The 27,445-nt window shown below is 40.7% G+C and overlaps 1 protein-coding gene and 1 long non-coding RNA gene across 12 annotated transcripts in view; both read left to right on the top strand.

Moving 5' to 3' along the window:
- The window catches only part of SIK3 (SIK family kinase 3), a 272,964-nt gene that overhangs the window by 145,616 nt on the left and 99,903 nt on the right, over positions 1–27,445 (top strand). The gene's annotated exons all lie outside the window — the stretch shown is intronic.
- On the top strand, positions 733–16,149 carry LOC129479714 (uncharacterized). The gene is made up of 2 exons (XR_008656770.1): positions 733–1,145; positions 14,038–16,149. It is a non-coding gene; the product is annotated as an uncharacterized lncRNA (long non-coding RNA).

Here is a 27,445-nt window from a genome sequence, read left to right as displayed (position 1 = left end):
ATGCAAATTCATTAAGAAACAAAGTCTGGTCAGCAAGGTGGAAATTCCTGTCCAGGCTACTGCAGCCAAGAACACAGGGCCTCCTCCTGTCAAACGACAAAATTACAAGTTTAGTTTGATGATCCCTGTTGGCCTTATTTGCGATTCTAGAATCGGGCAACATTTCATTTCATAGAATAAGTGTTCCAGTAAGTTGAGCAGAAGAGTTTGGCTTAAAGACAGATGGGCTTAAGAAGTCGGAACAGTGTATTGGTTACTTTTAAACAGAACAATAGAAAATTAACTAATTAGTTAACACCAGGTTACTTGGGGCTACCTTTTTTAGTAAGGATTAAAGCAGAGGGAACTTCATCATTGTGCCAGTTAAAGATTTTAGACTGGGCTGTTGGGAAATTAGCTGTTATCTCTTTCTCCTGATTTCTCAGGTCAGATAACAACCTAGTTTTCGCTTTGGAACTTTAGCATGAGTGACTCCATTTTGATGTTTAGTTTGGTCTGTTGGTGCCTAGTGCAGAAGTTTATTCGAAAACAATGATCTGTAATTTTTATTTGTCACTTCTCCTCAATTCTCTCCAGCATCTGAATAGCAGCTTTCTTCCCAGGAGGATCTGGACATCAGCAATTCTCATTCTGCCCCGAGCTGCCTATTGCTGAGTCCTGGAGAAGTGCAGTTAAGAGATGGGGGCCCCTTCTTCTACTCAGCCCCCACTTGTGGAACTTGATCAGGTATGCCGAGAATACTAGGACCCAGATCACTCTTGCCTTGGGTCTTAAGACAGTGGTTTCACTGTCTTTTGCTGCTAGGAGAGGCAAGCTGAGAGGACCCCAGGCTGCTGTCCTCCCCTGCTCTCCATTCCCCAAACTCTCAGTTTCTAGAGTGGGAGTGTCACTCAGAGAAGTTTGCTATTGTCCCCAACCCCAGCTCCAGAGCCCTAACTCTGAGATTTTTACCTGTGGAGAAAAACAAACCGTAAAACAGCTCCTAATTTTTTCCCAAAGGAACTGACTTCATTTGCAACAGGAAGTGAAGAAGTTCAAACCTGATTGTACTCTCAAGAACAGTAGAGGGAAAAGAAAAAAGAAAAAGAACAATGTAGGTTGTGGTAAAGGGCATTTGAGAAGAGATTCATGAAACAGGCCAAATGGTAGGTTTGCTAGTTCGCAGGAGAGAACCAATGAATTAATTTAGAAAGAGCTTTTCTGGGGTTAGAATAAAAATAAATCACTGGCTGGGTGCACACCTGTAATTCTAGCTATTCAGGCAGGAGGATGGCTTGAGCCTAGGAGTCGGAGGTCAGCATAGGCAACATAGGGAGACCCTGCCTTAAATAAAAACACAATTAAAACAAAACACTGATGGCAAAAATTATTTCTTCAAAGGAACCAGAATTTGATTGTATTGTTTGTAGATCAATTTGTGCCCCAGGGCATTATTCAAAACAAAAGGGCAATCAGCCAGCAATTAGTGGAGTTGAATGGCTGGGTATGGTCAGTAAATGAGAGGAAGAAAGTCCTAGCAAAAACATTGTGATCCCAAGGTAACTAACTGTAGGCATACCGAAGCTGCTTGTTCCAGAGGAATCACATTAGAGGCTGAACACTGTAAATATGGAGAAATAAACTTCACTAGAAGAATCTAGCCTTTAGCTGGGCATGGTGGCATGCACCTGTAGTCATAGCTCCTTAGGTTATTGATATGAGATCTTTCTAACTGTGGGCATTTTACAGCTATAAATTTCCCTCTGAGCATGCTTTGGCTGCATATCATGAGTTTTAGTATGCCGCATTTTCATTTTCATTCATTTGAAAGTATTTTCTGAATTCACTTTTTTTTCTTTTTTTTTATTATTATACTTTAGGTTTTAGGGTACATGTGCACAATGTGCAGGTTTGTTACATATGTATCCATGTGCCATGTTGATTTCCTGCACCCATTAACTCGTCATTTAGCATTAGGTATATCTCCTAATGCTGTCCCTCCCCCCTCCCCCAACCCCACAACAGTCCCCGGAGTGTGATGTTCCCCTTTCTGTGTCCATGAGTTCTCATTGTTCAATTCCCACCTATGAGTGAGAACATGCAGTGTTTGGTTTTTTGTCCTTGCGATAGTTTACTGAGAATGATGTTTTCCAGTTTCATCCATGTCCCTACAAAGGACATGAATTCATCATTTTTTATGGCTGCATAGTATTCCATGGTGTATATGTGCCACATTTTCTTAATCCAGTCTATCGTTGTTGGACATTTGGGTTGGTTCCAACTCTTTGCTATTGTGAATAGTGCCACAATAAACATACGTGTGCATGTGTTTTTATAGCAGCATGATTTATAGTCCTTTGGGTATATACCCAGTAATGGGATGGCTGGGTCAAATGGCATTTCTAGTTCTAGATCCCTGAGGAATCGCCACACTGACTTCCACAATGGTTGAACTAGTTTACAGTCCCACCAACAGTGTAAAAATGTTCCTATTTCTCCACATCCTCTCCAGCACCTGTTGTTTCCTGATTTTTTAATGATGGCCATTCTAACTGATGTGAGGTGGTATCTCACTGTGGTTTTGATTTGCATTTCTCTGATGGCCAGTGATGATGAGCATTTTTTCATGTGTTTTTTGGCTGCATAAATGTCTTCTTTTGAGAAGTGTCTGTTCATATCCTTTGCCCACTTTTTGATGGGGTTGTTTGTTTTTTTCTTGTAAATTTGTTTGAGTTCATTGTAGATTCTGGATATTAGCCCTTTGTCAGATGAGTAGGTTGCAAAAATTTTCTCCCATTCTGTAGGTTGCCTGTTCACTGTGATGGTAGTTTCTTTTGCTGTGCAGAAGCTCTTTAGTTTAATTAGATCCCATTTGTCAATTTTGGCTTTTGTTGCCATTGCTTTTGGTGTTTTGAATTCACTTTTGAGATCTTATTTATTTCATTATTTATTTAGAAGTGTGTTGTTTAATTTTCATGTATTTGTGAATTTCCCAAATGTTTCCTACTATTGATTTCCAATTTCATTCCATTATAGTTGGTTGTTTTTCTATTCTGTATTTCATAATTTCTGCTATAATATTTGTTATTTCCTTCTTTCTGCTTGCTTCAGTTTCAGTTTGTTTTTCCTCTTCTAGTGTCTTGAAGCAAGCAGAAAGAAGGAAATAAAGATTAAAGCAGAAATTATGAAATAGAGAATAGAAAAACAATAGAGGATATCAGTGAAACCAGAAGATGGTTCTTTGAAAAAATCGACAACGTTGACAGATCTTTAGCTAGATTGACAAGAGAGAAGAAAAAAAGAGAAGACTGAAATGACAAAGACAGAAGTGAAAGAAAGGAACATTACTAAAGTTCCTTAAGAAATAAAAATGGGCTGGACGTGGTGACTCACGCCTATAATCCCAACACTTTGGTAAGCTGAGGTGGGAGGATTGCTTTAGCCCAGGAGTTCAGTACCAACATGGACAACATAAGACCTCATTTCTACTAAACATAAAAAATTAGCTGGATGTGGTAGCATGAGCCTGTGGTCCCAGCTACTTAGGAGGCTGAGGCAGGAGGATCACTTGAGCCCAGGATGTCAAGGCTGCAGTGAGCCATGATCGTGCCAATGCATTTCAGCTTGGGCAACAGAGCAAGACCCTGTCTTAAAAAAATAAAAATGATTATAAGGGAATATTATGAACAACTGTGCATCAACAAATCAGCTGGGCTTGGTGGCTCATGCCTGTAATCCTAGCACTTTGGGGGGCCGAGGTGGGTGGATTGCTTGACCTCAGGAGTTCAAGGCCAGCCTGGGCAACATGGTGAAACACCGTCTCTACAAAAAAAATTAGAAAAATTAGCCATGCATGGTGGTGCACACCTGTAGTCCCAACTACACAAGAGGCGAAGTGGGAGGATCACCTGTGCCTGGGAGGTGGGGGTTGCAGTGAGCTATGATTGCGCCATTGCACTCCAGCCTGGGCAACAGAGTGAGACCGTGTCTCAAAAAAAAAAAAAAAAAAGTCAGATAACTTAGATGAAATGGACAAATTCCTAGAAAGATACCAACTGTTGAAACAACTGACTTAAGAAGAAATAGACAATCTGAATAGACTGATATCAAAGTAAAGAGATTGAAGTAGTAATCAAAAAAACTACTCACAAAGAAAAGCCCAGGCCCAGGTGGAGTCACTGCAGAATTCTACCAAACATTTTAAGAACAATTAATAGCAATTCTTTACAACGTCTTCTAGAAAGCAGAAGAGGCAACACTTTCCATTCATTTTATGTGGCCAGAATTACTCTGATGCCAATACCAGACGACAGTACAAGAAAATTAAAGACAATATGGCATGGATGCAAAAATCCTCAGCAAAATAATTACCACCTGAACCCAGCAACATATAAAAAGAATTATATATTGTCGCCCTGTGGGATATCCCAGGAACAATAAAGATTCTTGGGATTGGCCAGGTGTGGTGGCTAACACCTGTAATCCCAGCACTTTGGGAGGCCGAGGCGGGTGGTTCACCTGAGATCAGGAGTTCAAGACCAGCCTGACCAACATGGTGAAACCCCATCTCTACTGAAAGTACGAAAAATTAGCCGGACATGGTGGCGGACGCCTGTAATCTACTTGGGAGGCTGAGGCAGGGGAATTGCTTGAACCTGGGAGGTGGAGGTTGCAGTGAGCCGAGATCATGCCACTGCACTCCATCCTGGGCAGCAAGAGCAAAACTCCGTCTGAAAAAACAAAACAAAACCAAAAAAAAAAAAAAAAAAAGATTCCTGGGATAGATACTAATAGAATACAAAAGAAACATGACCTCTCAATAGATGCCAAAAAATTGACAAAATCCAACATTTCTGGCCAAGTGCAGTGGCTCACACCTGTAATCCCAGTACTTTGGGAGGCCAAGGCGGGTGGATCACCTGAGGGCAGGAGTTTGAGACCAGCCTGGCCAATGTGGGAAAACCCTGTCTCTATTAAAAATACAAAAATTAGCTAGGTATGGTGGTGCACACCTGTAATCCTAGCTACTCTGGAGGCTGAGGCACGAGAATCGCCTGAACCTGGGAGGCAGAGGTTGCAGTGAGCGGAGATCGCGCTGTTGCACTCCAGCCTGGGTGACAGAGTGAGACTTTGTCTCAAAATAAATAAATAAATAAATAAATCCATCCAACATTCTTTCATACATATACACACACAACACACACACCCACACCCACACGCACGCACTATCCGCCCGCCCATCTCCCGTGCATAAGTAAATTGCATCCAACACTCTTTCATGATAAAAACAGCCATCAACCTAGAAATAGAAGATAATTTCATCAACCGCGTAAAGGATCTCTGTGAAAAACCCACAGCTAACATAATACTTAATGTGAAAAATTGAATGTTTTCCCACTCAGATCAGAAACAAAAGGTTTAATTTCTTGCCCCTTGTATCCAAGCATTGTACTGGCGGTTCTAGCCACAACTATTAGGCAAGGAAAAGATTTTAAAGGCATCTGAATTAGCAAGGAAGTAAAACCAACTCTTTTCAGAGATGACATGATATTATATGTAGAAAATCCTAAATAATCTATTAAGAAACTGTTAGTACTAATAAGTGAGTTCTGCAGATTTGCAGGGTAGAAGATTAATATACAGAAATCAATTGTATTTCTATACCCTTGCAATGTATAATATTATCCAAAAAAGATGGAAACAATTCAATTTACAATAGCATCAATAAGAATAAAATTCTTAGGAATAAATTTAACAAAAGTGCAGAACTTATACTCTGGAGAGTATTAAGAAGTATAAAAACAACATTGAAAAAAACTTAAGAAGATCTAAATGATTTGAAAAACATTCCATGTACATGGATTGTAAGAGTTAACATTGTTAAGATGGCAATATTGATTTCCAGATTCAGCGCAATCCCCATCAGAATTTAAGCTAACTTTCTTGTAGAGATTGACAACCTGATTCTAAAATTTGTATGGCATTGCAAGGGACACAACATAGCCAAAACAGTCTTGAAAAAGACTGGGGTGATTCAGCCATAAGAAACTGGAAGAGACAAAGAACAGATTCTTCTTTCAACACAGAGTTTCTCTCTTGTTGCCCAGGCTGGAGTACAATGGTGTGATCTCAGCTCACTGCAACCTCTGCCTTACGAGTTCAAGTGATTCTCCTGCCTCAGCCTCCTGAGTAGCTGGGATTACAGGCATGTGCCACCATGCCCAGCTAATTTTTGTATTATTAGTAGAGATGGGGTTTTACCATGTTGTCCTGGCTGGTCTGGAACTCCTGACCTCAGGTGATCCACCCACCTCAGCCTCCCAAAGTGCTGGGATTACAGGCGTGAGCCACCCTGTGCCTGGCCTCCTCTAGGGTTTCTAAATAGAGCACGGTTCTGCTTTTGGACTTTTTGCTTCCAGAACTGTGAGAGAGTAAATTCCACGTGTTTTAAGCTACCCAATTTGTGCTAATTTGTTATGGCACCCCTACTAAACTGATACATATGAGGACAGGATATTGGCACAATTTCAGGCTATCTCCCCATGAAACCCTAATCACTTATAAAGGGGAAAAGCACTTATATGTTGGAGGATCTGACCAACCTCAGTGAGATCAAGTGATCTATGAACATCACATGTGGTATGAAGGATTCAAAGCAGTAATGCAAGAACTGCATCTTGGAATACTTGCAGGAATTAACTAGGGAGAGCAAGGTATTTCAGACGTGCTATAGCATGTTCAACATATTTGGAGATGAGAGATAGCATGGCATATTCCATATTCCTTAAGAGGTTTAGTATGGTTAAATACAAGGTGTATGTGAGAAAATGGCGAAAAATGAGGCTGGTAATACAGGGAAGGGTCAGTAGTGAAGGACTTTATGTGACTTATTCGACTTGGCCAAACCCCCCTTTGTACCCTCTTACTGTACTATAGCCTTTCTTAATAGTATTTATATCAGTTATGGTTTTACATTTAATTTTGTCTTTATTTAATGGTATCTCTGTCCCACTAGACATCAAAATTCACAAGTTTAGGGACTGTGTCTGTTTTGCCCACTGTTGCATCCCCATGTCTATTTTTGTTCTCTAGTTCTTACTGTTGGACTGAAGTACTTGCTGCTGGAAAAGATCAGTAAATGTTTATTGAATGAATGAATGAGTGAGTGAGTGAATGAATGAATGAGGACCTGAACTTTACCCTGAATTATGACCATACATTCTGGAGGAAGGATTGTGATGGGGCATACCAAGACCTGTTAGGAAACTGCACAGCAAACCATTTGAGAATTAAACAGATTAATCAGCAGAGGATGAGTGGCCACCTGGCTTGGCCACTTAGCTATGTAGACATGGGAATGACTTCAAGGAAGCCAGGCTAAAAAATAAAAAGAAGAATTTAAACAACAGTTTAGCAGAGAAATCAACAGTGGCACACCGTGGTAAGTTAGATTCTAAAATTATTTGCTGGAAGGTTACTAAAAAACAGAGAAAAAACCATTAATGACAATAATAATCTGCAGGGGGTAAATCATAGTCCAGAATTGGTTTAATATGTGATGTATTATACCAATTTTCTAAAAAAATTATGGTATGTTAAAGAAAAATACCCAGGGACCTGTAATCCATAGTCAGAATGAAAAGCAGTCAATAGAAACTGTCTCTGAGTGGCCAAGATGTTAAATTTAGTGAAAACGTCATAGTAGTTATAAATATGTTGAACAGTTAAAGGAGATCGTGTCTAAATAACTAAAGGAAAATATGGTGACAATGACTTAACAAATAGATAAGGTATAATAGGAACTATAAAAAAAAGAACAAAATAGAAAATCTAGAGTTGAAAAGTAAATGAGAAATTCACTAGATGAGTTCAACAGAAGATTTGAAATGGCAGAAGATACAACCAATAAAGTTGAAGAAATATTTTTTTAAAAATTCACTCTGGCTCATGCCTATAACCCTAACAGTTTGGGAGGTTGAGGGCAGGAGGATCAGTTGAGCCTAGGAGTTTGAGAGCAGCCCTGGCAACATAGCAAGACCCTGTCTCTACCAAAAAAAAAAAATAGCCTGATATGGTGGTGCATGCCTGTAGTCCCAGCTACTTGGGAAGCTGAGACGGGAGGATCGCTTGAGCCCAGGACTTTGGTGCTACTGTGAGCTATGATCGTGTGACTATTCTCCAGCCTGGGCAACAGAATGAGACCCTGTCTCAAAAAAAAGAAAAAAAAGGAAAAGTAATTCAATCTGAAGAACAGAGAGAAAACCATTGAAGAAAAATAATTAAGAGCCTTGGAGATCTGTGGGACAAGATCAAACATACCAATATATTTGTAATAGAAAGCCCAGAAGAAGAGGAGATAGAGAAAGGGAAAGAACAAATACCTGAAATTGCAATGACCAAGAACTTCCATCATATATGGTAAAACATTAATCTTCAGTTTCAAGAAGCTCCATATATCTCACATAGGACAAACACAAAGAGATCCACATCTAGATCTAAAACACAAATCTTTGTAAGAAGTGCTAAAAGCCAGAGACAAAGAATCTTGAAAACAGCAGGAGAAAACATACTTCATCACATACAGGGTAACAACAATATGATTTTCAGCTGACTTCTCATCAGAGGGAAAAAAATGGCTGGAAGACAGCCAGTGGATTGATACATTTAAAGTACTGAAATAAAAACAAGAAAATCCTGTGAAATAAAAAATTCTTTATGGATGAAGACAAAATAAATATGTTCACAAATAACCAAATACTGAGATAATTTATTGTTAGCAGATCTATGCAGGACGTATGAAAGAGGTGCTCAGGCTGAAAGCAAATGATAACAAATGGTAATTGCTATCCACAGGGGTAAGTGAAGAAAACGGAAATGGCGAATATGTAGGGAAAAGTAAAAGACTATGTAAATACATATATTTTTATTTTCTTGTCTTAATTTCTTTAAATGATATAAAATTGATTAAAGAGGTAATCACAACACTTTATATTTGGATTTCTTTTTTTGAGATGGAATTTTGCTCTTATTACCCAGGCTGGAGTGCAATGGCGCAATCTCGGCTCGCTGCAACCTCCACCTCCCGGGTTCAAGTGATTCTCCTGCCTCAGCCTCCCAACTAGCTGGGATTATAGGTGCCTGCCACCACGCCCAGCTAATTTTTTGTATTTTTAGTAGAGATGGGGTTTTACCATGTTGGCCAGACTGGTCTCGAACTCCTGACCTCAGGTGATCTGCTTGTGTCAGCCTCCCAAAGTGTTGGGATTACAGGCATGAGCCACCACGCCCCGCTTTGTATTTGGGTTTCTAACATATACAGATGTACCATCATGGCACAAAGGAGCCATGAGGAAATGGAGTCATGTTGGAGTAAAGTTGCTATACTTTATCTGAATCTAATCAGTATTTATCTGAAGTAGATCATCATCAATTAAGGTGGATATTGTAATCCCTAGAGCAACTGCTAGGCTGAAGGTAGAAAAAGGCTTTTGGGAAACTTAGCTATGATGAGAAGGCCTGAGAGAGAAGTAGTAGCTAGAGCAGGACTTGGCTGAGTGAGTGCTGTCTTTTTATTGTATATTTGACTTAAGCCTGGAATTTATGTTGAGGGAAAAGAACCAGCAGAACCAGAGGAAATGTAGATATAAAGAAGAGAGTGAGATTGAGTGGTGCATACCTGAAGGAGATACAAGGGGCTACATTTTATTTTATTTTGTTTATTTTATCTTTTTTGTTTTTTTTCTTTGAGACAGGGTCTCGCTTTGTCGCCCATACTGGAATGCAGTTGTGCAATCTTGGCTCACTGCCACCTCCGACTCCCAAGTTGAAGTCATTCTTGTGCCTCAGCCTCCCAAGTAGCTGAGATTACAGGTGCACGCCACCATGCCTAGCTAATTTTTGTATTTTTGGTAGAAACGAGGTTTCGCCATGTTGCCCAGGCTGGTCTCAAACTCCTGAGCTGAAGTGATCGCCCACCTCGGCCTCCCAAAGTCCTGGGATTATAGGCATGAGCTGCTGTGCCCAGCCAAGGGACTACATTTTAGTGAATTGGTGGGAGTATTAGTCTTGGGTCAGACAGGAAGAAGGTGAGGATAGAGTTGCAGGCTGATAAATTTGTAGAAGTATTTGTGTGAGATTGAAGTTTGGGAGATTGAAGTTTAGAGTTTGACCACCTAGTGCAGTTATGTGTTGCTTAATGACAGATGCATTCTGAGAAATGCATCATTAGGCAATTTCATCATAGTACCAACATCCTAGAGTATACTTATACAAACCTAGATAGTATAGCCAACTAAACACCTAAGCTACGTGGTATAGCCTGTTGCTCCTAGACTACAAACTTGTACAGCATATTATTGTACTGAGTGCTATAGGCAGTTGTAGCACAGTGGTATTTATGTATCTAAACATAGAAAAGGCACATTAAAAATATGTTATAAAGGATCAAGAACAGTATACCTGTATTGGGCACTTGCCATGAATGAAACTTGTGGGACTGGAAGTTCCTCTGGGTGAGTCAGTGCTGAGTGGATGTGAAGGCCTAGGACATTACTATACACTACTGTAGACTTTGTAAACACCATAAACTTAGGCTACACTAAATTTATATATTTTTTAAAAAGCAACTGTGCCATGATGTGACGACAGCTATGACATCACTAGACAATAGGAACTTTTCAGCTTTATTATAATCGTATAGGAATACCATCGTCATGTATGCAGTCTGGCATTGACCAGAATGTCATTAGGCAGGCAGTGCATGACGGCACTATTTTTGGAGACTCTGGAAAACTGTTTGTGTGATGAAATGTTTTGAAATAGCTGCCAAAGGAAATTAAAGAAGGAGGTAGAACACCCCAAATCAAAAAATTGAAATCTAAAATGCTAAAAAATCTAAAGCTTTTTGAGTGCTGACATGTTTAAAGGAAATGCTCATTGGAACATTAAGGATTTTGGATTTTTGGATTTGGGATGCTCAGCCAGTAAGCATAATGCACATATTCTAAAATCTGAAAAAATCTGAAATCCAAAATACTTCTGGTCCTAAGCATTTAGGATAAGGGATGTTCAACATGGAGGGGAGAAGTTGGAGGGCAGCATGAAGAGTCTAGCAATTATTGGATAGCTTGTATTTGTTGGGACTGCACTTATGGCTTATTTTATGGGTTGTTTTAGTTGTATTTAACACGGTTGGATCGATCCTGTTTTTCAAGGTTGCTTGAAGTGATGAATCATGGCCCCTGGAAGTTTCTGCCCCAGATGTAAGGGGAATCAGCTGGAAACTTGATCGTAGTGTTGTTGGCAGATTAAGAAACCAGCAGTTTTAGATAGTTCGCTGTGTGATTCCATACTCAGTTTCAGGGTTGCTGAAAGAGTTGTAGCAGCCCTTACCCTCTGTTGTGGTCACAGAGTGACCATGAGTGAACCTGTGGCCACTAAAAGTTTGATCCACTGTTTAGTTATAGTGAGTCATAGAAAGGCTTTCAGCAAGAGCCAGGACACAGTCTGATATGTTTTAGAAAAGGCACTTTGGTGGCAGTGTGAGGATGGATTAGCGGGAGGCTAGCCTAGAGTCTGGGAGAACAGCGAGGAGGCTATTGCAAGAAAACAGGCAAGCCTGGAGAGAATCTTACAAGCTGTGACAATGGGGACAGAGAAAATGGATTCTAGATTTGGTTAAACACAGCAACATTATTAGTGGTTAAGAATATGGGTAGAATCAAATCATTTTGAGTCAAAGCCTAACTCCATCACTTACTACCTTTTTAACCTTAGATAAGCTATTTAGCTTCTCTGTCTTAGTGTCCTCATCTTTAAAATGAAGATGATGATGATGCTAATAAGAATAATAACAATAATACCACCTATCTCAGAGGGTTGTTGTGAAGATTATGTGAACGTGTGTGGAATGCTTAGTGCATGCAACAACGTGTAAATCATGTTCATAGCAGCGTTCCTTATAATAGCTAAAAACTTGATACAAGCCAAATATTTATGAGCTGATGAATGGCTAAAGGAAACGTAGCATATCCATACAATGGATTATTATTCAGCGATAAAAAGGAATGAAGTACTGTTACATGCTACACCACAGATGAACCTAGAAAACATTATGCTAAGTGAAAGAAGCCAGACCTGTGCCCAGGTCAACGAAAGGCCATTATTGCATGATTCCTTTTTTGTTTGTTTGTTTTTTGAGAGCGAGTCTCGCTCTGTTGCCAGGCTGGAGTGTAGTGGCGTGATCTCGACTCACTGCAACCTCCGCCTCCTGAGTTCAAGTGATTCTCCTGCTTCAGCCTCCCGAGTAGCTGGGACTACAGGTGCCCACCACCATGCCCAGCTAATTTTTGTATTTTTAGTAGAGACAGGGTTTCACCATGTTGGCCAGGATGGTCTCGATATCTTGACCTCATGATCTGGCTGCCTCGGCCTCCCAAAGTGTTGGGATTACAGGAGTGAGCCACCATGCCCGGCCCGTGTGATTCCATTTTTATGAAATGTCCTTAAAAGGCTAATCTATAGAGACAGAAAGCAGATGCATGCTAGCCAGGGGATAGGGTGGGCAGAACTAGGACTAAATGCTAATTGGTATAGGGTTTCTTTTTGGAGTGATGAAATATTGTAGAATTAATAGTGATGGCTGCACAACATAGTTAATGTATTGAAATCATTGAAGTGTCTGCTTTAAAATGGTGAGTTTCTTGTTCAGAAATGGATGAGAGGGAAAAAATAAAGTAAAATGGTGACTTTTATGTGATGTGAATTATATCTCAGTTGAAACAATTTTAAAAATATAAAAATGCCTAGAATATTGTCTGGTACATAGTAAACTCTCATTACTAGCTATTATTATTTAAGGAGTGTTGGCTGAGCACTGTGGTTCACGCCTGTGATCCAGGCACTTTGGGAGGCTGAGCTGGGAGGATCATTTGAGGCCAGGAGTTTGAGACTAGCCTGAGCAACATAGCGAGACCCCCATCTCTACAATAATAAATAAATAGAATAAAGAAGTCTAATATTACAAGATTTAGTAATAGACTGAATGTAGTAGCTGAAAGAGCTTAGGCGTCCTAGTCCAGAGTTTGGCAAACATTTTTTTTGTAAAGGCCCAGAGAGTAAATATTCTAGATCTCTGTGCAAAGCTACTCAACTTTGATTGCAAAAAACAAAACAAAAAAACAAAAATTTTGCAAAAGCAGCCGTACACAATATATAAACAAATGTTGTGAGGCCAGGCATGGTGGCTCACACCTGTAATCCCTAGCACTTTGGGAGGCCGAGGCGGGCGCATCACCTGAGGTCAGGAGTTTGAGACAGCCTGGCCAACATGGTGAAGCCCTGTCTATACTAAAAATACAAAAATTAGCCGGGCATGGTGGTGGGCGCCTGTAATACCAGCTATTTGGGAGGCCGAGACAGGAGAATCGCTTGAATCCAGGGGGCAGAGGTTGCAGTGAGCAGAGATTGCGCCACTGCACTCCAGCCTGGGATATGGAGCAAGATCCTATCTCAAAAAAAAAAAAAAAAAAAAAAAAAAAAAAAAAAAGTGGCTATGTTCCAGTGAAAGCTTATTTACAAAAAGAGGCAGCACTCCGTGAAATATACTAAAACCTACAAAATGTTGTACTTTAAAATGGCAAACTTAGGGCATATGAATTGTATTTAAATAAAGATCTTTCAAATAATCAGACAGTAGACTGCATTTGGCCCATGGGCTGTAGTTTCCCTTTTCATTGTCTAGGATAACTCTCCATTTTCTCTCTTGGGCTATTGGATTGATCACAGTGCTGCTATCAGAGATGGGAAATTAAAGGAGGAATAGAAGGTTTAAGAATGAGAAATGAAAAATTTAGTGGGATGTATGGATGGGGAATGAGAATGGCATATAGCATTTTATGTGGGATATTCAGCTACGGATATATAGGAAATATTCAGGATATAGTTTTGGAGTTTAGGATAAGCTTGGCTGAACATAAAACATTGTTAGTCACTAACATATAGGTGGCTTTACATATGCCTGATTGATTGATTGCTCACATGGTTGATCTCTGTTTCCAGGTTAACTGATACTGATGACCCAAAGCCCAGACATTAAGGGAGTGTATGAGATCATTCAAGGGCAGTATAGAGAAGAATGAGAAGAGTGAGTGAAGGGGAAAGTCAGAGAATATCCTACAACATGTCAACATGTTCATAGCAGTCAGAGAAAGGAGGCCCAGCAGAAGATACTAAGAAGGAACAGTCCAAACAATAGAAGAATCAGAAGTTGAACATTTATGGAAGTCAAAACTAAGAGCTTTAGAAGGAAATAGTCAAGAATTCAGATGCTACAAAGAGGTCAAATAAAGTAAAGACTATCAATTTGCAACCAGGACACCATTTTTGACTTTGGCTAGGGAAATATATATATATATATATTATTTTTTATTTTTTATTTGAGACAAAGTCTCACTCTGTGGCCAGGCTGGAGTGCAGTGGTGCAATCTCGGCTCACTGCAAGCTCCATCTCCCGGGTTCAGGCCATTCTGCCTCAGTCTCCCAAGTAGCTAGGACTACAGGCGCCCGCCACCACACCCGGCTAATTTTTTGTATTTTTAGTAGAGATGGGGTTTCACCATGTTAGCCAGGATGGTCTCGATCTCCTGACCTCGTGATCTGCCCACCTCAGCCTCCCAAAGTGCTGGGATTACAGGCGTGAGCCAACGCTCCCAGCCTGGCTAGGGAAATATTAATAAAATGGCAGAGGTGGAGACAGATGTTAAAGAAGTGGAGGCATTGGGTGCTATTTTGAGAAACATTGCTCTGAAGGAAAGAAGGGAGAAGACAGTAGTTTGTACAGAAAGCAGGGTTGCTGGGAGAGAATTCTCCACGGATATCTCACATTTCTTCATGTTTCATGAATAAGGCACTGACTGCCTTTGTTCTAGACTGTTTTCTCAAGGATGTTTATATAGTGAGCACCCTTGAAAGATAGAGATAGTATCTCCCTCCACAGCTCAAAGATAGATCTGTTTATTGCCCAGTATGAAAGATTCTCTAAGCTTCAAGTTCAGGGTTCCTCTCCTATAATGGACCCAACTGTGTGTAGGCATCATCTGGTCCCCTTTGCAGTGCCCTGTGAAAATTAGGGCTTGGGGAACTGAAGCAAATACATTGATGCTCATGCTGCTTGCTGTGCCTTAAGTGACAAAGTCCTTTGTCTCTGACAGAGGGGTTTCCTGTCTTCTGCCGTCATCCATGTAATTGTGGCAGGTTGAATTATTAGCTTGCAAAAATGGTGAGATCTCAGACCCTCTTGATACTTGACAGGAAATAAGGAGGGGTTTGTTTTATTTTGATTTGTTTAAATATGAGACTTGATTACAGGTTGAGGTTGAAGATGCAGTAGTGGGGAAGATGAGTTTGAAAATAATTGATATGGAAAACAATCTCTAAAGCAAGATCAATGAGGAATTGAGGGATGAGCATAATTGTAAGAAATTAGCCTTGCACATGAAAAAGGATAGAAGGTAAAGGATGCATGTGGGTGTAGGTAATTTTTTAGGTAGAAGAATGTGAAAAAGATGTTTCATGCTTTTCATATGATTTTCTGTTGAGAGTAGCAGATTATGTTATCAGATGAATTAAGGATGAGAGGGTAGAGACCTGGATCAGCATGGAGAAAGTGAAATTAGCTGCAGGGAGGAATGAGAGAGAGGGCAATTAAGAATAGCAAAAAGAGTTGATTAAAGGCCTTAGAGATAGGAAACAGTTAACTTGTTATTCCATTATACAGAATTGAGTGATTTTTTTCCTCTACCACCAATGTTCAATTACCTGTGTGTAAATTGAATAAGACAGACAATTGGACTGATCCTGTTTGGAGTTTACAAGACGTGCAAATGAAGGGAAACAGGTGACAAGGGTTTTGAAGCCACTAGCAATAATGTAATTAAAGTGTGGGCTTTTGGGCTTAGGCTGAAGTGGGGTTGGGAAGGCAAGTGAGACCAGGATGACTGATCTTAGATAAGAATTTTTAAAGCTGGCTGGGCATGGTGGATCATACCTGTAATCCCAGCACTTTGGGAGGCCCAGGCAGGTAGATCACTGGAGCCCAGGAGTTTGAGACCAGCCTGGGCAACATGGAGAAATTCTGTCTCTGTTATTTAAAAAAAAAAAAAAAAAAAAGAATTCATAAAGCTACAGGTCTAGATGAAGTTGAAAAGCAAGTGTGTTAGTGTGTTGGGCATAAGAAGGTTGGAGACATGAAAGTCTAAAACTACACTGCCCAACACGATAGCCGCCATCCACATGTTGCTATTGTGCTCACGTCTGGAATCCCAGCACTTTGGGAGGCTGAGGCGGGCAGATCACGAGGTCAGGAGATTGAGACCATCCTGGCTAACACAGTGAAACCCCGTCTCTACTAACAGTACAAAAAATGAGCCAGGTGTGGTGGCGGACGCCTGTAGTCCCAGCTACTCAGGAGGCTGAGGCAGGAGAATGGTGTGAACCCGGGAGGCGGAGCTTGCAGTGAGCCAAAATTGGGCCACTGCACTCCAGCCTGGGGGACAGAGCGAGACTCCGTCTCAAAAAAAAAAAAGAAAAAAGAAATGTAGCTAGTGCCCCTAAGGAACTGAGTTTTGAATTTAATTTACATTTAAATTTAAAAACTGAGGTATTATGAAAAGTTTTAGGCCAGCTGTGAGTGTTAGCCAACTACAAACTGAGAGAGCACGGTCTCCAAGATCACCCCTCACTCCGCTGTCACCTACAAGTTCAGGAAATTCCCAAAACTGGTTAAGTTTGATAAATAGCTAGAAGGATTCACAAAATTCACTGAAAGCTAATATACTCCCAGTTTGGTTTAATACAGGTAAAGGACACAGATTAAAATCAGCCAGGGAAGGAAGTGCAGAGTCCAGGAGAAGTACCAAACGCAGAACTTTTGTTGTCCTTTCCATGTGGATACAAGATGTGTTACACTCCTGTTATTGATGTGTTACATTGTGTACAGAGCAGTACCCATCAGAGAAGCTCAGCCGAGCCTCTGTGTTCAGTGTTTTTATTTTACATAAGCCTGATTGATTGATTGATTGCTCACATGATTGATCTGTGTGTCTCGGTCAGCTGATGCTCGTGACCCAAAGCCCACACATCAAGTCACGCTGTTGTGTAGCCAACAATGTATATCCAACCTCTACCGCGAGACTATATGGGTTTGGCGAATCCCAGCCTAAATCATGTTGTTAGACTCTCTGGCATGACCCAAGGCTCCCAGATAAACAGAGACACTCCGAGCAGACATAACATTCCAAGAACCCAGAGACTGCTTCCCAGAAGCCAAGGGAAGGCCAGGCCTTCTCTTTGGGCAAGGCCAAGTTCTTCACTCTGCAGAGTCTAAAATATTTTTCTATTAAACACAACTCTTATTTTGATAAAACTACATTATACCTTGGCTATAGACAACTTAGTATTTTAGTTGTGATATGCTTATAAAGTATAAAATACACAGTGGATTTTGAAGACTTAGTATGAAAAAAAGAAGGTACCCTATCTCATTGCTATTATTTTTATTGATTACATTCTGAAATGATCTTTTGATGTATTCCATTAAATTACTGATTTTCAAAATGAGTGCTTTTTTTTTTACTTTTAAATGTGATTACAAGAAAATCTTTTTTTTTTTTTTTTTTTTTTTTGAGACGGAGTCTCGCTCTGTCACCCACGCTGGAGTGCAGTGGCGCGATCTCGGCTCACTGCAAGCTCTGCCTCCCGGGTTCACGCCATTCTCCTGCCTCAGCCTCTCTGAGCAGCTGGGACTACAGGCGCCCGCCACCACGTCTGGCTAATTTTTTGTGTTTTTAGTAGAGACGGGGTTTCACCGTGGTCTTGATCTCCTGACCTCGTGATCTGCCCGCCTCGGCCTCCCAAAGTGCTGGGATTACAAGCATGAGCCACCGTGAAAATCTTAAATTATATAAATGGCACACATTGTATTTTATTTGATAGTGCTAATTTAGAAGGTTAAGATAAGAGAGGGGGAAGTTTAGAATTTCAGAGTTAAAATAATGTCAAGCAAAGACAAGTTCAAGATGTGGCCATAGGAATAGTTGCTATACATTGGTAGAGTTCTAGGTCACTGGAGAGAAAGAAGGCTAAAGGAATCATGAAGCAAACTGTCAAATAAGTTATCCTCATTGATGTTTGCATTCCCTAGGTGATGGCAGAATCTGAGTGGAGGGCGCAATAGACTACAAACTAGGTTTCAGTCAGTGTCTTTGATGAATGTGAAGGCAAGAGAGGCAGAAAGGGAGTATACCAGCTGCCCAAGCACATGGCATAATATTGTTAGTGCAGACCTTGAAGAGGTTACATTAATTCCTAATCCCTGGTGGAATATTGTCTCTTTTTACCTCAAGAGGCCTGTAAAGGAATTGCTAGTCTTAGAGGAGTTGGTTGGAAAAGTGATTATCAATAGGAGGTGTCGGCCCCGATGTAAAAGCCCTGCTGCCCTTCTTTGCCCTCTTTGTCCCTCAACTTTTGTGACCCATCTCAAATGTTATTCCCCCTGTGAACTCTGCTCTGATTTTGCCAAATAGCTAATTGCCTTTTTTTCTTCACTTTGAACATACCTCTCCTATAGCCCTTTTTGAAGTAATTTTTTTTTTCATTTCTAAGTCTGTCTTTTACTGGTAATTTAGACTCGGTCTATTTCTTTTTCCTTTGACTATTTTCCGAGGGGCTTGATTGAATCCATGAATATGGTGCCCACAGATAGAGAGGGAAGACTATATATGCTGAATTAAATCACTTATCACCACCTCCATCACTACCAATTTGGTCTAAGCCACCATCACGTCTTGCTAAGATCACTGCAGCAGCCTTTAAATAGTCTCTCTGAATCTGCCCTGACTCCCCTATTATAGCTAGAAGGATTCTTTTAAAATTCAAGTGGGACCTTACTACTCAGCTACTTCTGTTGGCTTTCCCATCTATTTGGAATAAATTTATAATTCCTACTATGGCCTATAAGATTATATAATTTGGTCTCCAGCTGTCTCTCACCACAGCTCCTAGCACTCTCCTTCTCACATTGGCATCTTTCTTCTTCATTAAACCCTTCGCTCTGCTCCCACTTTAAGACCATATATTCCGTTTCTTCTTCCTGAATTACTCTTTTCCCACATATCCACATGGCTGTCTCTCCTGTTTCTTGCCATTCTCTTATCAAATGTTATCTCGTTAGAGAGGTCTTTGCTCACCATGCTGTCTTAAATCTTATTCTTCCTACTGGCCCATTGCTCTGTAGTCTCTGTCTTGCTTTACTTTCCTTTTTGGTTTTTATCATGAACTGACATATATTTATTTGTTTTTTTTACTGTCTTAAGTCAATAAAATTTACGTGCCATTAAAGACTTGTCATTTTTGTTTCTTACTAAATCTTCAATACTTAAAATAGTGCCCACAGAGAATGCATGTTCCATAAATATTTATTGATAAGTTGAATAAAATACTAAGTGAATGAAAGAACATCACTGGATTGCTGATTATGGTGTTTAAGTTTTATTCATCTGTGTCTTCCTTGTTTAATGTAGTGTCTAACATATAGTAGGCACTCGGTAAATGTATTTCATTGTGTCATAATGAAATATAACCAAGTCAAGCATGGAATTTGCATGTTATTTAATAACATTTTAGTTAAATGAGTTTTTGACATGGGGAAAGCACCTTTTTTGGGTAACTGTATAGAGAAAGACATATTGAAGATTATGAATTCTAAGCAGTGTAATAAATAGACGTCAGCAATTGGTTATTTCATGAATATTTGTTACTCATTCAATTGACTTATCCAGTTTATTTTTGCATACTATTCAGCCTTATATTATGAAGGAGCAGTGATGACAGTGTGGGTTTGTTTAATGTTACAAACAGAATTGAGAAACTGGTTAGTTTTGTAAACCACTACATTTATAATTTAAAACTTCCACACTCTGATATCTTTAGATATATATCCCCAAACTTCCTATTTGAGACCATGAAGTCATAAATCCAGCACTTTATCAAGCAAAGTTTCCTGAATACCAGGCAGAACTCATGGGCATTTAAAACAAATTACTAATTTAAGAGGAGTCTGTTGAAATGTGTATGATTTATTATGAACATTCTCAGTGTCTTAAAAATAACATTTCTTAATGGTGCCAACATGTATGGAACCCTGAACTTCTTACAAAGCCATTCATTTATGCCATGGGTCACTCAAAAACTATTAGGACAGAGGATCAGAAAGACTAACTTGCATAACCATTGTGTACAAGACACTGTGTTAAGTGTTTCACATAGGTTATTTTATCTTGTGACTGCCTGGAAGTTCAAGAATGCAACACATTTATTTGAACACTACTATGTACTGGTTTGTTGTGGCTGTTTTTTTTTTTTTTTGAGATGGAGTCTCGCTCTGTCGCCCAGGCTGGAGTGCAATGGCGCAATCTCGACTCACTGCAAGCTCTGCCTCCTGGGTTCTCGCCATTCTCCTACCTCAGCCTCTCCGAGTAGCTGGGACTACAGGTGCCCACCACCAAGCCTGGCTAATTTTTTGTATTTTTAGTAGAGACGGGGTTTCACCGTGGTCTCGATCTCCTGACCTCGTGATCCGCCCGCCTCGGCCTCCCAAAGTGCTGGGATTACAAGCGTGAGCCACCACGCCCGGCCTGGCTTTTTTTTTTTTACGTGTTTTTATTTAATCCGCAGCATCCTTTATGTCTTCACAACTCAACTACCATTTTCCCCACTAGGTTATTTACTTCTTTGATTATTCAAAAAAGAGCTATTTTCGCCCAGGCGCGGTGGCTCACGCCTGTAATCCCAACACTTTGGGAGGCCGAGGCGGGCGGATCATGAGGTCAGGAGATTGAGACCATCCTGGCTAACATGGTGAAACCCCGTCTCTATCAAAAATACAAAAAATTAGCCGAGCGTGGTGGTGGGCACCTGTAGTCCCAACTACTCGGAAGGCTGTGGCAGGAGAATGGCCTCAATCCAGGAGTCGGAGCTTGCAGTGAGCTGAGATTGCGCCACTGCACTCCAGCCTGGGGGACAGAGTGAGGCTCCGTCTCAAAAAAATCAAAACAAAACAAACAAACAAACAAAAACTTAGCTGTTTTCTAAGGCTCTCCTAACAGAAGCAAGTAACCATGCTACTGAACTTTAGTCACTGTGAATCAAAATAATTGACTTGCACTTATTTCCCTAATTTCCCATTTATTATTATTCAGTTTTTGTTCTGTTTTCTTAATATCAGATATGACTAACATTTGTTTTATTTATTTATCCTTTTTTTTTTTAATGCCCCCACCAGGAGTGTGCAAGTAGAGAGATGCATGGATGAAGGAGGGGAGCTGGCGGGGGCGGGTCTGTGACCAGCATTTATATGGTAACTGGCTCAAGATGTATGAGGAAGCCACCCGTGCTTTGACCTCACTTTACACTAAAACATTCATTTATAGTCTGATCATCCAGTCATTTCTACCATGACATAAAAATAAAGAGCACCAGAGAACAAATCAAATTATTTTTGCTGTATTGAGTATATATAAATCCCAAAGGGCCAGGCGTGGTGGCTCTCTTCTGTAATTCCAGCACTTTGGGAGGCTGAGATGGGCAGATCACTTGAGGTCAGGAGTTCAAGACCAGCCTGGCCAACATGTTGAAACCCCGTCTTTACTAAAAAATACAAAAATTAGCTGGGCGTGGTGGCACACGCCTATAGTCCCACCTACTCGGGAGGCTGAGGTACAAGAATCACTTGAATATGGGAGGCAGAGGTTGCAGTGAGCCAAGATCGCACCACTGCACTCCAGCCTGGGCGACAGAGTGAGACTCTGTCTCAAAAAAAAAAAAAAAAAAAAAAAAGGCCAGGCACGGTGGCTCACGCCTGTAATCCCAGCACTCTGGGAGTCCGAGGCGGGCGGATCACAAGGTCAGGAGATCAGACCATCCTGGCGAACATGGTGAAACCCCGTCTCTACTAAAAATACAAAAAATTAGCTGGGCGTGGTGGTGGGCTCCTGTAGTCCCAGCTACTCGGGAGGCTGAGGCAGGAGAATGGCGTGAACCTGGGAGTCAGAGCTTGCAGTGGGCCGAGACCACACCACTGCACTCCAGCCTGGGCAACAGAGCAAGACTCCGTTTCAAAAAAAAAAAAAAACTTAAAGGAATATTTTTGCCTGGCTCCTACGTTAACATTTACTTTCTCTGAAAATCTTAACCCTGTGTTTGTTATTATCCAGTGTCTACAAACAGCCCAGCTTCTATAGTTACGTAAAGTAAATTCAATATCAGTTGTTCTTTCGTAATCAAAACTAAAGTCTACAATGCCATTCTTACATACAACAGCATTAACAGTAATTCCTGGCCGGGCGCGGTGGCTCACGCTTGTAATCCCAGCACTTTGGGAGGCCGAGGCGGGCGGATCACGAGGTCAGGAGATCAAGACCACGGTGAAACCCCGTCTCTACTAAAAATACAAAAACTTAGCCGGGCGTGGTGGCGGGCGCCTGTAGTCCCAGCTACTCGGAGAGGCTGAGGCAGAAGAATGGCGTGAACCCGGGAAGCGGAGCTTGCAGTGAGCCGAGATTGTGCCACTGCACTCCAGCCTGGGCGACAGAGCGAGACTCTGTCTCAAAAAAAAAAAAAAAAAAAAAAAAAAAAAAAAAAAAAAAAAAAAAAAAAAATACAGTAATTCCTTACTATCATGTAATAAATAGCCAGGGCATGTTTAGCTTTCTGCAGATGTTTCAAAACATCTTCTTATAGTTTGTACAAATTACGATGCAACAAATCCATACATCCATTGAGTTGAAAAATGTCTTAAATTTTTTATAATCTAAATTTTTAAATAATCTATAACAACCTCATCTCTTCCCTACAAACATTTACTTTTCTTCTATGCTATCTATTTATGTAAGAAACTGGATTGTCTTAAAAAAAGTCCTACATTTGGAATTTGGCTGATCATATCTTTATTGTGTCATTCAACATGTTCCTGTAGTTCAGTGTTTCTTGGAAAGTGGAAGTTATATTTAGGAATTTGGTTAGTTCAGTTTTTGGAGGGGAAGCAGGAGTGCTCCATAGTTTTTTATTGCATCACTTGAAGAGTTGTATAATATCTGATTTTCCCATTTTTAGTGATACTTAGAATAATCTGCAGGTTTAGTTATTGTTCACCAAATTGATCCTTTATAAAGTTTCCCATCAGTTTTTCACCTAATGTTTTATCTACTCCTGTCATTTAGTTGCCTAGCTATTTCGTTAAAAGTTGCAAGGCCGGGCTTGGTGGCTCACGCCTGTAACTCCAGCACTTTGGGAGGCTGAGGCAGGTAGATCACAAGGTCAGGATTTTCAGACCAGCCTGACCAACATGGTAAAACCTTGTCTCTATTGAAAATACAAAAATTAGCCGGCCATGGTGATGCACACCTGTAGTCTCAGCTACTCGGGAGGCTGAGGCAGGAGAATTGCTTGAACCCAGGAGGCGGAGGTTGTGGTGAGCTGAGTCCGCGCCATTGCACTGCAGCCTGGGTGTCAGAGCGAGACTTGTCTTAAAAACAAAACAAAGCAAAAAAGAAGTTGCAAAATGGTGATTATTTGAATTCTCTCATTTATTCTACATTTATGAGTTATTCTTCTTCTGTAAAGAACTTTGCCTTATAAACTACTTAGAAACTATAGTAATGACAAGATAAGTGCTTGATTCTTTCTTTTCCTTATGTATCAGTTTTTAGAATAATGAATTGGTTCTCTGCAATCTCCAGTGGAGACTAAGGAAGTTGGTTTTCTATTTTGTAACATAATTATGCAATTATGGATTTTAGTATATTTTATGTGCTTCAGTCCATTGAGTCATTCTTCTTTTGAAACTGAAATTATTCCACTTAGCCAATGGGAGCCTGGAGCCTCTTCAGGCTGACTCCTGTGTCCTTTTGATGTGAGCTCAATAGTCCTTGATATTTTTGTTGCTTTTAGGCAAGATGTTCTATGCTTATCTTGAACATTTCCTATCCCAGACATGGAATCAAACATTTCTCCTAGGAATTCTGTTTTCCTTTCCTTTCCTTTCCTTTCCTTTCCTTTCCTTTCCTTTCCTTTCCTTTCCTTTCCTTTCCTCTCCTCTCCTCTCCTCTCCTCTCCTCTCCTCTCCTCTCCTCTCCTCTCCTCTCCTCCCCTCCCCTCCCCTCCCCTCCCCTCCCCTCCCCTCCCCTCTCCTCTCCTTCTCCCCTCCCCTCCCCTCCCTTCCCCTCTCCTCTCCTGTCCTCTCCTCTCTTCTCCCCTCTTCTCCCTTCCCCTCCCCTCTCCTCTCCTCTCCTCTCCTCTCCTCTCCTCTCCCCTCTTCTCCCCTCCCCTCCCCTCCCCTCCCCTCCCCTCCCCTCCCCTCTCCTCCCCTCTCCTCTCCTCTCCTCTCCTCTCCTCTCCTCTCCTCTCCTCTCCTCTCCTCTCTTCTCCCCTCTTCTCCCTTCCCCTCCCGTCCCCTCCCCTCCCCTTGAGATAGAGTCTCGCTCTGTTGCCCAGGCTGGAGTGCAGTGGTGTGATCTCAGCTCACTGCAGCCTCCGCCTCCCAGGTTCAAGTGATTCTCCCGCCTCAGCCTCCCGAGTAGCTGGGACTACAGGCACACGCCACCAAGCCCAGCTAATTTTTGTATTTTTAGTAGAGACTGGATTTCACCATGTTGGTCAAGCTGGTCTTGAACTCCAGGCCTCAAGTGATCCACTTGTCTCAGCCTCCCAGAGCGCTGGGATTACAGGCGTGAGCCACCGTGCCCGGCCAACTCTGGTTTCTTTAAATGGAAAATAGCATTTAAAGACCAGAATTTGGGCCTCAGGGATGGTCGTTAGTGCTACTGGGTTATTATTGCTTAAAGGAGGGGACAGAGCTATGAAACACATATTTTTAATAGAGAGGAAAATGAAACAAGTTTATACTAACATTCTAATTAAAATGTAAGATTTCAGCATTTTTACTTCTTAAATATATCTTTAGTTCTCTTTTCTCTTATGTTGAAAATTGTGGTTCCAGATGACTTTAACATAATCACTTTTTTGATATGAGTGAGGGGAGAGACTGATTGATGGAAAACAATACCAGTAGTATTACGAATAATAAGGAGACTTGTGGTTCTTTTTGTTTTTAGGATATATCCTATGAAGAATTGTCTTAGTCTGTTTGGGCTGCTCTAGCAGAATACTTTTAACTTTATGTACAGTTAGGTATTATGTACCATAATCCATTTTTTACAGGTTGCTTTCAATTTTTAGAAATGTTTCTTCTGTTTGATTCAATTCTGAATTGTTTCAGTTATGTAAGACATTACTTGTTTCCAAAGTTAAAGCTACAAAACAGGGTGCATTCACATATCTGGCTTCCACACCTTTTCCATAAGTAACCATTTATTTAACATTATTCCTTTTGGCAAATCTAAATAAATATACACACATGCATACACATGCGTATTTGTATTTTCCTTTCCTTCCTACACAAACAGAAACACACTCTACATATTTTTCTACGTCTTGCAGTGCTTCATGGATATAAACCCATCCATGGACCAAAAATCCATGGGCTAGAAGGGAAGACACACAGGATAAGAAATTACTGTATTATAGTTGTTTGCTGATGTCATAGAGGCAGATAGATCAAATGTCATTAGACACAAATTATGGAGCAGTTTTTCTAGGGCGGGTGAGTAGGTTAGGGTTAGCTTCAGAGAAATGATCTTTAAGCTGGACTTTAAAGGATAACCTTGAATTCCAAAGTTCAGGTGGGGATGGGGATGAGAATAGGAGACAGGCATTCCAGCAAGAAGTAAAACCCTGAGCAAAGTGTACAGCATGTTGGTGAAACAGCAAGTACACATGCAAGTGAACCATGTTTATGAATTACAACTATATATTGTAGGCTATGAGATTTTGTCGAAAAGTTCTAAGTTAAATGAATGACACGACCGAATAAATGTGTTAGAATAACTGGTAACAATGTAAAGGATAATGGGCAGAAAGGGAAACCTGAAGGATGGAGAAGAGGAGACATACTGTTTTAATGTAAGTCGAAAATTTAACATATTTTATAAGTATTTGGATGTTAAGAGTGATGAAGAAAGAGGAGTTGAAGATGATTCCAAAGTTTCTTTCATGGACATCTAGATGATGGTAATAGGGATTCAGGAGGAGAACTAGGTTACAGCAGGAAGATAAAGAGAACGTTAGCTCAGGCCAGGTGCTGTGGCTCACGCCTGTAATCCCAGAACTTTGGGAGGCTGAGGTAGTTGCATTACTTGAGGTAAAGAGTTTGAGACCAGCCTGACCAACATGGTGAAAACCCGTCTCTATTAAAAATACAAAAATTAGCTGGACATGGTGGCACCTGTTGTCCCAGTGACTTGGGAGCCTGAGATAGGAGAATCACTTGAACCTGGGAGGCAGAGGTTGTGATGAGCTGAGATCACACCACCCCACTTCAGCCTAGATGACAGCCTGGATGAGTCTCTGTCTCAAAAATGCAAACAAACAAAGAGAACATTAGTTCAGTTTGGCCCATGTTAAATTTAGATACCTTTCAAATTTTTTGAAATTATAAAAATAAAGATGGGATCTTGCTATGTTGCCCAGGCTGATCTTGAACTCCTGGACTCAAGTGATCCTCCCTTCTTGGCCTCCCAGTGTGCTGGGATCACAGATGTGAGCCACCACACCTGGCCTAAATTTAGATATATTTATGACACCTAGATGAAGTTTTTCAGTAGACATTTGAAAACAGGAGTTTGGAGCTCAGGAGGTTACGTAACTAGAAACAGTGAATTTGGAAGCCATTAGCCTTATGTATTGGCATTAGTTACCATCTCATGCTAGATAAAATTCCCTGGAGACATGTACTTGAGCTGTTCCCTTTGGAAGACTAGTTAGAGCTAGGATTGCAACATTTTGATAGTCAATATTTCAACAAATCAAAAGGTACCTCTGTTGACTTGGGGCATGCAGGTTATACTAGGATCTGGTTAGAACCTCTGTTACAGGATTAGCAAACCAACTATTGCTAATACCTTGGTGTAGCATGAGAAACATTGGTACTATATGAGAAAACTTGAATAACATTTTTGAAAGGCCTTTTGTAATATATGAGATTCTGTTTCAAAGGCTGCCTGGGTTTATGCTTAGTCAAGAAATAGTTTTTAAGAAGCCATAAGAAAACAAATCCTTCCTTATACATTACTGTGAATGGACTTTATGAAAAGGATGGCGTGTTTTCTATGAAGACAACTTAAAAAGTGTGTAGTTTACAAACCTTGTTTGATAGCAAAATGAAGAGTAAAAAAAGTGTTTTCGTAAAAGCTTATAGTCTCTTCTCTCATTGGTAATACTCAAGTCTATAATCCCAGCACTTTGGGAGGCAGAGGTAGGTGGATCACCTGAGGTCTGGAGTTTGAGACCAGCCCAG

The sequence above is a fragment of the Symphalangus syndactylus genome, chromosome 3 (genome assembly GCF_028878055.3).
Source record: "Symphalangus syndactylus isolate Jambi chromosome 3, NHGRI_mSymSyn1-v2.1_pri, whole genome shotgun sequence".
In the NCBI taxonomy this organism is placed as follows: Eukaryota; Metazoa; Chordata; class Mammalia; order Primates; family Hylobatidae; genus Symphalangus; species Symphalangus syndactylus.
This window is presented reverse-complemented; position numbering and strand designations above follow the sequence as displayed.